At 45.9% G+C, this 12,264-nt stretch overlaps 1 pseudogene; it reads left to right on the plus strand.

Moving 5' to 3' along the window:
• Positions 1 to 1,330: 1,330 nt before the first annotated feature.
• LOC142361705 (uncharacterized) lies at positions 1,331 to 4,181 on the plus strand (annotated as a pseudogene).
• The last annotated feature ends 8,083 nt before the right edge of the window (positions 4,182 to 12,264 follow it).

A 12,264-nucleotide genomic window follows, 5' to 3' on the forward strand; every position in this document is an offset into this window, starting at 1 on the left:
GGACAGACTGGGTAGATGGGTGTAATACAATTGCATGAGGTTCAACAAGACCAAATACCAGGTCCTGCACTTGGGTCACAACAACCCTATATAACAGTAGAGGCTTGGGGAGGAGTGGCTGGAAAGCTGCCTGGTGGTAAAGGATCTTGGGGTGCTGGTCGGCAGCCGGCTGAACATGAGCCTGCAGTGTGCCAAGAAGGGCAATGGCATCCTGGCTTGGATCAGGAATGGTGTGGCCAGCAGGAGCAGGGACGTGATCGTGCCCCTGTTCTCAGCACTGGTGAGGCCGTATCTCGAGTGCTGTGTTCAGTTTTGGGCCCCTCACTACAAGAAAGACCTTGAGTTGCTGAAACGTGTCCAGAGAAGGGCAATGAGGCTGGTGAAGGGTCTAGAGAACAAGTCTTATGAGGAGCAGCTGAGCGAACTGGGGCTGTTTAGTCTGGCGAAGAGGAGGCTAAGGGGGGACCTTCTTGCTCTCTACAACTACCTGAAACGTGGTTCTAGTGAGGCAGGTGTTGGTCTCTTCTCCCAAGTACCTAGCGAAAGGACGAGAGGCAACAGCCTGAAGTTGCATCAGTGGAGGTTTTGATTAGATATTAGGAAAAGTTTCTTCACTGAAAGAGTGGTCAGGTATTGGAACATGCTGTCCAGGGAGGTGGTTGAGTCACCATATCCCTGGAGGTATACAAAAAAGCCTGTAGATATTGATCTTCAGGGCATGGTTTAGTAGGCATGATGGTGTTAGGTTGATGGTTGGACTTGATGTTAGAGGTCTTTTCCAGCCTATGATTCTGTGATTTTCATGGTTTGACTGGAGTAATCCCACACCCAAGGACATTTTCAACATTATCTCTCCCTGCCTGAGTACAGCTTCACCTCCACCACAGGCCCTCAGGGCTGCAGAGACACAGCAGACAGCAAACCCCTCTCTTGGCCTTGCAGAAAGCAAGGTTTGATCTCTTGGTGGGCACCTCATTTCTCCTTTACATTGCCATCTGCCATCCCCTCCAGCACGTCTCTGCTCTGAAGCAAAGCCTTTGCACACACAAGGCCTTGGGCACTTGGTAGCAGGTTTCTTTTTGCAAGTCTGCTCTCAGCCCAGATGTGCCACAGCTGAGGTGCTGCAGCTCAGACATACACCAATGGCCTCAGCCTGGGGCACAGAGAGGAGGAGCTGGAGCCCTGCAGGCCATCTCTTTGTTGCACTTGGAGGGAAGAACAGCTGAAGCATTTTGGGACAGCTGACATGATTGGGGTGCTGTGATGGGTGGATACAAGTTGGGAAGTAGAGATAGGCTGGAAAGCTCAGGAGAGAGGTATACTCGATGTGATGGAGCTTCTCAGATGCATTAAGATCCTCTATAGAATGAACAAGCTGAGTGGGTCTTTCTGGGTAGGGGTCAGAGGAGAGACTGATAAGGGTGACATTGTGGTGGGAGACAAAGGACCAGTTAAAGTCCCTTTGCTGACTTTCATTACCTTGGCATTCCCTGGAAGGGGACCACAGAAACACACAGAATCACAGAATGTTAGGGGTTGGAAGGGACCTCTGTGGGTCATCTAGTTCAGCCACCCTGCCGAAGCCCCCAACAACAGCATGCAATTAGTCCTGGAGGTTTCTGGAGGGTCTTGGTCAAAACACAGCTTGGGACACCAATCTTTGTAGCTCGCCTGTCAGATTAATCAGCAATGGTGATGCTCATATTCATCTGCTGCTCACAAAGAAGGAAAAGCTGGTTCATGTATGTAAAAACCATTGTCAACCTTGGCTGTCATAACCATGAAATAGTGGAGTCTAATCTCCCAAGGAGAAAGAGAGCAGAAGAATGCAGATGCTATGCCTCAAAGTAGCAAAGTCTGGCCCAGTCTTGCGACTTTTATTGGGGCAGCTCATGTGAGCAGCACACAAGGGCAGCAGAGCTCAGTACAGCCGGTCTTCAAGGATGGTGTCTTTCAAGCAGGAGACTGTGCATGTCAATAGTCAGGAAAGCAAGCACAAGCATAAGGAGAAGAGCTTGGGGAAACAGGAAACTCAAGGAGAAGGTCCATGGAGAAAAGGAAGCATAGAAGAGGTGGATGCAAGGGTGGAAACAAAGAAGGAATTGAGAAATGCATCTCGTTTTAGAAAGGCCAGAGCTCCCCCAGGTGTCACACTTGCAAGGGGTCATTGAAGGCCGCAGCAATGAGCTGTTACTCTTTTAGCACAGTTAAAGAAGAAACAAAGACACTCTGTGGCCATTGCAGAATTCAGGAAGAGCAGAGGTAGGTATGTCTGAGAGTCTGTGTGCTCTTTGCCTCAGTGTTCACCAGCAAGGTCTCCCAGTTCCAGCTGCCTAAGAGGAAGAATCCTAGGCGAAACCCAGCAGCGGATGGAGATCAAGTCAGGGATTTACTTAGATAAGGTCAACACTTAATAGTGCATTGGACCACATGAGATGAATCCAAGGATGTTGAGAGACCAGGCCAATGTCATAGCAGGGCTAGTCTGATACATTTTGAAATTTCATCGTGAGTGGAGAAAGCAGAAAGCACCTCTTGCATACGTCTTCTACACAGACCCAAGAAGGGGAATTATAGGCTGCAGTGACAGAGGCCAGGAGCTGCGTGGCTGGGCAACAGTTCTGTGGAAATGGCTCTGGTGGTCCTTCACTTTCACTAGGCAAAACAGGAGGCAGCAGCAAAGGCATTCAACAGCATCCTGGGCTGTATGAGCAGGAGTCCAGCCAAAAGCAGTGATTATCACCCTCTGCTCAGCACCTTGCACACCACTTCCTGCCCAATGGCAGTGAGACAATCGCAAAGAGGAACCTGTTCACTGTAGAGCCACTAAGGTGATAATCCATCAATTATCCTTCAAGTGTTTGTGTGATTTCCCTAAGAGTATCAGTATCTACAACAAGAGCAACCACCAAAGCGTAAATCTGCGTAAATATAAATATCTGCAGGGGAGCAATCTGCATCTGTGTTAGCCCCTCTAGGCAATGTCAATGGAATCAGTATTTCAATAGAAGGCATGATACCCAATCCACAAGTACATGTCTGAAGGGGTTCAGATGAAAGGTGGTCTTTGTGCCGCACGCTGTGGAAACAGTTGTGGGATAAAAAATGGCTGCTGGAGGAGGAAAAGCGACAAAATGTAATGTTGAAGGAGGAGTTAAGGAACCAGCTTCTGAGGGAGGCAGACGCCTTTGTGGAAACAGAAGTAGAGCTGACAGAGAAAGGGATACAATCAATCTGTCCCCAGAGGGACTCGAAGGGAGCAAAAGAGACTGTAGAGAGCCCCACCCCCAAGTTTTCGTTGGGTAAAACGGAATACATATATGAATGCAACAGTGAAAATTGCCCCCAGGTTATGACTAAAGAAATCCCGTTCATGGCAACTTAATTCCCAAGGTACGAAAAGATTTTGCGAGGACAGCTAGAGAATCAGAGACTGAATATGTCTGGAGGGTGTGCCTGTCGTGGGGGGGATGGGATCTTGTTGTTGGAAAGGGAAGCGGAAGGGTACTGGGGCCCAGGCGTGTTTTTAATCACTGACGATCCCCGAGACCCGTGGTCACCGACTCAGAGGGCCGTGTACTGGGCGAGGGGGTTGGACCTGCTGGAGAGGGGGGATCCCTTGGCCATAACGGGCACGACAGATCAGTTATTGGAAAGTCTGCAGAAAGCGGCTTGCCTTCAGATGATGTATGACCGGGAACTCAAGCCTTATCTGAGGTCCCCAATGCTGCTCCTGATAGACCCCGAATGAGCGACTCCCCTAATACGGGGCCTTCCCGATTCTGTGAAACCCATAGGGATCCAGCTGCAGGGGAGTATTCAAAACACCCCCAGCGAGGAGAGAGCCGCGGCTGCCCTGGAGGGGGATGTGACCCCGAACATCGGCGGCCAGGGAGGAAAGTGTGGACTTAGGGGGAGATAGCCCAAGAGCTGATTAACTATGGGAGGAAATACAGACCTGTTAACTGGCCACATCAAAAGGTTGAAACCAGAGCCCTGCGAGCCGCAGAATGAGGGAGTGGACGGCCATTTCTCTTGGGGGGAGAAGCCAGGATCTGGCCGGGAAAGAAAAGCCTCTGAATCGGCAGGGGCTCTGGCAGTTAGGGCTTCAGAAGGGCATTCCCCAGGACCTAATGGATGGACTCCCGACCAAGAAGTTAGAAGTGCTTGTGCAAAGATGATCAGGGAGAGAAATCACTTTTGGGCCAGGTCCTAGTGCCCCACCTTTGGTGAGTCTGGGGGGGGGAACAAAATAGGGAAGAAGATAGTGAGAAACTAAATCCTCCACCCCCCCAGGGTGAGGGGGGAGGCGGAGGGTGGATGTTTCTAAGACAACTCACCTGCAATAACAGAAGAGATTTATTGATTATGGTGGCGGTAGTGTAATCAGGGAGATAGAATCAGTTAACCATAAACATGAACAATGCTGCTCTGTGCCTGATACAGCCCGATCCACCTGGACATTAGGTCTGGGAACAGAGGGTGGAGTCTCTAGGTAACCATTAAAGTTAAACAATAGTGGTGAAGGGGATTTTTAATAGAAATAGCATTACCTAATAGTTGCAGGTGCATTTATAGTACCTATCTATTGTGTAAATTAACTGAAGCAGAGAGTCTTGCATCTCCATACAAAGGGGTTAGATTTTGATAGGGGCTGGAAGTCGACTAGAACCGGTCAAGACGACCCCATTGTGTGGATGGGAGCCAGAAGAGAACTGAGTTTGCGCAGAAACAAAGGTCAATCAACAAACACTGTGATGAAGAGGATGAGCCTTCATCTTGAGACTCCCGACGACCACCACTAGGAGGCACTGCGCAAGTGCAGCTGGGAGGAGTCTATGGAAATGACTTCTTGGAACTGATTTTATATGGAAATTACTTCTTGGAATTGATTTCAATATGAAAGGGATAGGTTATGCATATGTATAGGTGGATTGGGAAACCTAATGAATACGTATATTTTTGATCGATATAAACTGCATGGAAAAGGTATGAGGTATGCACATTCAGTGGAATTATCCCCTGTGCATCCAGTGCTGCAATAAAGAATGCCTGCCCGTTAACACTACATTGGTGTTACGAGGTTTATTCCTGGATTTTCGGTGACAGTTTCTGGCGACCCAGATAGCACCCTGCTTGTGAATACCAACGGATCCGTGGGATCACGGGACCTCCAGCCGGCATCGAGGGATTCTCAAGGAGAACCTCTGATCCCCGGACCGAAGGATTACAAGTAGGTCCCTGGAATTTAATTAAGGCATTCTTTTAATAAGTAACGTGGGTTAAAGCCTGCTCGTAAGTTGCGGTGAAAGCCACACAGGGTTGGGCTAAAATGTGGAGTCCTGGCTGGACGACAGGGGACATAGTTTGGTGCTGTTGAGCAAACCAGGTTTCAAACTAGAGATGGGCCTTGAGAGTGGCGAACACGGAACCCTGTTGGGAAGGTAGAGTGACGAGCTCGGAACACTGGAGCAGGGGGACTGTTACGTCACCGCGTCCTGCCACGGTGACGCTTCCTGCCACAGTGCTGCTTCCGCATCGAGAAATGAAGCTTTTCATCAGTTGCAGCAGTTTTGACTATATAGGGTTAAGAGTAACTAACCAATTAGAAGCCGTAATTGCTTTGCTATATATACCCTGTTTTGATGACTAATAAAGGAGAACGATCTTACTCACATTGGGATTGTATCGTTTCTACCGTTTCCGAGTTCCCACTCCGACACTAAAAGAGGTACCTCTGTTAGAAAATCTCTGCTCGGTGAAAGCCGGTGGAGTGGGGCCGAGGTAGCAGAGGATGATTAGATGATTTATGGATTAACCTCTCTGCGGCAGAGGATGGGCGATTTCCCTGCCGGGTCTCCAAGACTGTGGTAAGCAGTGAAAGGAGGGAGTGGGATACATCGGCTGGGAGTGGGGTCTACCTAAGCAGGCAGTCACGTACGGCTGCCTCCCAGAGAAAAGGGGCCCACTGGTGCTGCCTGGCGCAAGCACAATTTAAGGTGGAGGCCAAAGCCGCAGCATGGAGGTGGATGCTGCGGCAACGTTGCTCATCGGTATACTCTCTAAGAGAGGAATAGACGCAACGGCAAAGCAACTCATGAAGTTGATTAAGTTGGGGCAGCGATGGGGTCACTTTGTGGATACCCAGCTACTGTTTTGTGTCTCGGAATGGAGAGAGTTAGAAGAGACAATGTGGGAAAGGACAATAACGGGGGAGAAAAAGGAAGAAAAGGAGATAAAGGCTGTCTGGGAGCTTTGGTGAACGGTATTAGAGACTTTAAAAGCCACTGCCAGCTGCCCCCAGCGAACAGATGAGGCTCCCTTTCAAAAAAGTTTAATCGGGTCTCCAGCTTCGGTCAGACCTAGCCGCTGGAGCGGTGTCATAAAGGATGCTATCCTAGATGGACAGTGGAAAGTTGCTTCCAGTATAAGGGATATTCAGGAGTTAGCCTGTCCTGTGGTACAGGTTAATGGTCATGGCAAATGGGAACCACATGACTGGAAGATTTTACAACAGGCCCATAATACCATATCTCAATATGGGGTGAAAGCTGAGGACACTCGACAAATTGTTGCCTAGATTTATTCTGCTGACTTCATGTGCCCGTATGACTGTCGGAGTTTAATGCGATTGTTGCTAACTCCTACTCAGTTCTTGTTGTGGGGATCAGCGTGGATACAACGGGCGGTAGATGAAGCAATGCGACATCTGGACCCTTATTATGAAATAACAGCAGAGGAAAAGGTGGCCAGTGTCATTCAGAAAAGTCCTTTTGTTGCAAATGTACCACCTGAAGAAAGCCGTGAGCAGGGGCTGGGTCAAACAGACCCTGAGCAGGAATCGGGTCTGTTCCCCACCCCCAGCTCACTGGAGGATGGGACAGTCACCTAGAAAGGAGCGAAAGCTCTATCAAAAAATTTTTACAGTGAAGTTTGAAAAAACAAAGTCTTACAGTTTAAAATCCCTGAGAAAATCATTACTTGGAAATCGGTGCATATAGCTTTAAATGCTCTAAAACTTACAGAGACTATCTTAGAAGCAGCTGCTACTCCTCTGCCCTTATCTCAAAAGCAAGGACAGAGCAGCAGTCTGTTGAAATTTAACCCTACATAAGACGAAATTCCTACTGAACATGAGAAATGCAGGAAGTAAATCTACCAAAACCTGACGATCCTTTAAATACAGAGAAATGAGAAGTTGGGTGCAAAAATCCAACATCCTGAAATTGTACAACAGGGTCTCTCTACAGCAATTGGTGTACCCGACCTGAGATCAAAACAAGGTGAATTCCAGCATAAAACTGCACAATCACTCAAACGCTGTACAGCCGCCGTGCCAGCAGTCACTACATCAGACGAGTCAGCAAACCTTATACCTGGTTGGGCACATGGCCCTCCCCGGGCAACCGGCCAGCTCAGAAGCGGCGCAGAGAGAACCATCTTTCTAACATTCAAGGACTTGGTTGGAAAAAGTGTGTGCAATTCATTTACTGCAGTAGAATTCCTTGTGAACAAACAACTGAACTTTATTGTCTTTCCAGGGTTCAGATGGTCTATCTAAATGATGTTATTCACTCTGCTGAAAGGTGAAAATATTGACATTACGACTGAAGACTTGTCCCCTCTATTTACTTTGTTAAAAGAGACTCAGATCTATTATTTTCCTGAAGATCAATGACAAAAGCAAGAACAGTTTTACAAAAGATTTCAGATAGAATTGCAATTGCCTTCACCTCCAAAATTAATGCCGAATTGCCAACAAATTTGTATATGATTTATGAAGGTTTTGTTTTCCAACCTTATCCTCTTTTCGATCAGTGGTGTGTTAACACGCAGGAGTTGAAGACTCTGGAGTGAATCTTTTTGTCTCATACGCCCACGAAAACATTGACCACAAAGGTAGACATCATAGTGTCCTTAATAGCACAAGGTCAGAATCGCTGTCAGCAAGTTGATACTATTTACCTGCTGCTGGCTAAAGTTGACTTTGTGATATTAAACAGAGAATCCTTATCGCTGCAAGCCGCTCTAACTGATTATTTAAATAACATACGTTATACCCTTCCACAACATAAGCTGTTACATTCCCTCTCTCAAATTCCATTGCAGACAAAAAACCAATGTGTTCCTGTTCCTATTAAAGGAGCACGAACAGTGTTTCTGGATGGATCAAGGAAAAACACAGAAATCTGTAGTTGTGTGGAAACAAACAAATTCATCAGATTAGCAATCATCTATTTTAGTCGTTGAAGGATCCACACAAATTGTTGAACTATCAGCGGCCTTGCCTGTCTTTGAATTGTTTTCGACTGAACCATTCAATGTTGTCGCAGATTCTGCATATGTTGTGGGTATTGTTCAACGCATCGCAGATGCAATGATAAAAGAGGTCAAAAACAAACAATTTTTTTTTCCTTGCTATTGAAATTAGCTACACTACTTAAAAATCGTGTACATGTATATTTTATAATGCATATATGGTCACATACTACTCTACCAGGACCAATAACTAAAGGAAAAGCTGTAGCAGATAAATTGACAATGGCAGCAGTACTGCCACACAGTTTTGAGCAAGCCCGATTATCTCACGACTTCTTTCATCAAAATACCTCTTCCTTGCGTAAATAATTTGCTTTGTCCCAAGGGAAAGCCACAGAAAATGTTTGTGCATGCCCCAATTGTCAACATATTACTCCCGTACCATCGTGTGCAGGAGTGAACCCTCGTGGTTTACGAACTAGTGAGTTGTGGCAGAGTGATGTTACACATTCTGATCATCAGTCATTTACAACAGCAGCTGACCACCAATTCAGGATGGTCCCTCCATTTGTGTCTCGACCAAAGGTGTGGTATAAAGAATTTGGGGAATCGCAATGGACAGGTCCTGTAGAACTAATAAAGTGGGAAGAGGGTATGTGTGTGTTCTCTCAACAGGCCCTCGATGGTTACCAGCAAAATATGCGAAACCATACCATGAGCTGAAAAAACGTAACGCAGAATCCGATGTCAGAGATGACCACGCTCACTCTCAGGGAGCAACCTCTGACGTGGAAGTAGAAGAGATCCGCTCTGGATGATCCTATTACACAGGGAACACTGAAAAAATTACAGCAAACGCAAGTACTCTGATGACTGCAGTGGGTGCACCACCCACACCGATTAATACATTCCTTGCATATTTGGCAATTATCTCCCACAACAGCTTTTGTATAACGAAGCAATCTTGGAGGACACGGTATACGTGAATTTAGAACTGAGTCTGCACAAGAGCAAAGGTCAACTAGCAGACACCGTGAGGAAAAGTATGAACCTTCACATGAGGGCTCCAGACAACTGCCCAGAGGTGCCAATATGCATGTACAAGAGACATTAATATATATATACTTAAAAAAAATAAGACAAACAAAAAAAAAAAAAGAAAAAAATAAAGGGGGGGGGGAGAAATGGAGAATGATAAGTACTTCGCAGAAATGTAATGATTATGAATGTTAACATGGCATAAATATCTAGTAAGAGCATGTTTTCGTACACACATTTGAGTAGAACTATTCCCTGTGCGTTCAGTACTGCAGTAAAGAATGCCTGATTTCTAGAACTTCAACATTAAGTTTTAGAAAGTTAATTATTTTGCTGCTTTCTAGTAATAGATTTTGGGTACCCAGGTAGCAGGGTGCTCTTGAACTTCAATGGTCCGAGGGATTGCAGGACCTCCAGCCGGCACCGAGGGATTCTCGGGGAGAACCTCTAATCACTGGACCAAAAAGTTCTGAGCACGAACCATTAATAAAGCAAAGGCATTCTTCCAGTATTGTTTCTTGTTGCCTATTTGTTAGTCATAGTAAAAGCTTCACAGCATTGAGCTATATCCCTGATGAGAAGAGAAAGCGTCCTTTCTAATCCAGAATTGAAAAGAAAGTACTCTTCCTGAAACTGAAGCTTGAGAATTTGTCTGTTAAATGTTGAATATTATTGTAAGTCCTGTCTTTACAATATTTGGATTTATGCTGAAAACTTGGTGTGCCTGTGTGTGTGTGTGTGGTCGCGACCATGAACGTGTGGTTTTATGTTACCGTGTTTGTATCTCTGTGTTCTGATGGATTTATTTGGTTTCTGTGATCTAACAAATTTGTCTGGACTAATTAACTACCATTGCGTCTTCGGTTTGGCGAGTTCTGCAAGTATTGATTATTTCCTGTTTTTAACTATGGATTGTTGTATCAGGATTCTGATTTCCTTGGGCTGCGGAAGCATTTAATGCAACAGAGAACAGATGGGCTGAAGTTTGCAGATTTATTGATTTTAACTTCTATAGTTAGTACATTATACCTTTAGATACATTGATCTTAACCTAAGTGATTAATATGGATAGCCAATACTAACTGTTATAGATGTTTGTATATGTGATGAGTATACCTATAACCCAAGTGCAAATTTACTGAGCTCATATTATTAATACACCGTTATTTCGACGCCTGAGGCGGTGAGATGCATCCCCTCCAATTGACAATAATGATATGTTATGGTCAGGCGGTACTTCGGTCGCACCATCCACACAGGAATAAAATTAGACACAAGTAAATCAATCTACACCCATATGCTAGGTAACAGATTTACCATCAGTATGTATCATTCTCAAGTTAATTTGATCTTTCTTTATACCCAACAGCTTATGGTATGCACTTCACTTCTCTTTGTCTTCAATTAGCATTTGTGTTCTTATATCTGTTTTTAGTATTGTAGTTTGTGTGGACCTCTGAAAAAGTGGTAGAAAGCTGAAAACCAAAATTATGTCAGCTCTCATCATCATCAGCAACCTCATCAACTATACCTGGCTTTCTCAAAAACAAAAAGGGGGAATTGTGGAGTCCTGGCTGGACGACAGGGGACATAGTTTGGTGCTGTTGAGCAAACCAGGTTTCAAACTAGAGATGGGCCTTGAGAGTGGCGAACACGGAACCCTGTTGGGAAGGTAGAGTGACGAGCTCGGAACACTGGAGCAGGGGGACTGTTACGTTACCGCGTCCTGCCACGGTGACTCTTCCTGCCACAGTGCTGCTTCCGCATCGAGAAATGAAACTTTTCATCAGTTGCAGCAGTTTTGACTATATAGGGTTAAGAGTAACTAACCAATTAGAAGCCGTAATTGCTTTGCTATATATACCCTGTTTTGATGACTAATAAAGGAGAACGATCTTACTCACATTGGGATTGTATCGTTTCTACCGTTTCCGAGTTCCCACTCCGACACTAAAAGAGGTACCTCTGTTAGAAAATCTCTGCTCGGTGAAAGCCGGTGGAGTGGGGCCCAAGGGGGGAATCTTCAACGGGGGGGTTCAAGTCTCCAAGTTTCTGGAAGGGAGCTGGGATCCGAGAGGGAGCTCCCACGAGAGCTGGGGTCCCTCTGGCTAGGGCCTGTGATATAGTGCACAATCACATCCACTGGTCGTCCGGGAGATGGGCACATTTCCAAGTAAAAAGCCCATCTCACGGGGTATGCCTTTGGGATGTATTCTGAAACATTGGAAGAATCTGGGGGGTGGTCCTTTGACTCGGAAGCAACTGATTGAATACTGCAATCATCGGTGGCCAATGTATACTCTGGATGGTGGGGAGAGATGGCCAGAGAATGGGACACTGCGTTATAACACTATCTTGCAATTAATGTTGTTTTGTAAAAGGGAAGGTAAATGGGAAGAGATGACATATGTAGATTTGTTTTTCTCATTGAGAAATCATCCGGAATGGCAAAGGCAGTGTGGGATACATCCACAAGGTTCTATGGTGATGGCTTTAAAGAAGGGAAAATGTGAAAAGGGTTCGAAGAAATGTTGTGCTGCTTGTAGTGTTGGCAAGGAATGTTTGAAATATGAGTCTGAGGAGGATGATGTTGAATTGATGGTCGCACCTTGCCGGAGATGGGGAGGTGATCAGGAGGATCAAGAGTTTGAGGCTGATAGTCCTTCTGCTTCTCCTATGGGAGGGGGGGCAGGAGGATTCAGCCCTGTTTCAGGAAGGACAAGGGGAAGGTTGGGGGGGTTGACTGAACCGGCTCCCCTCCAAGGTCCTCTCCGAGAAGCGGTAGGGAATAATGGTCCAGTAATAGTGAAAGTTCCGTTTTCAATAACTGATTTAAGGTCACGGAAATAAGTTGCAGGCACTTATCGGGAGGACCCTTAAAAGGTAGCAAAGGTTATTGAAACAATAATTAGAACCCAAGACCCTGATTGGAAAGATTTGCAAGTGATATTGGATACTTTGCTCGAT

Source organism: Opisthocomus hoazin, chromosome 6 (genome assembly GCF_030867145.1).
Source record: "Opisthocomus hoazin isolate bOpiHoa1 chromosome 6, bOpiHoa1.hap1, whole genome shotgun sequence".
In the NCBI taxonomy this organism is placed as follows: domain Eukaryota; kingdom Metazoa; phylum Chordata; class Aves; order Opisthocomiformes; family Opisthocomidae; genus Opisthocomus; species Opisthocomus hoazin.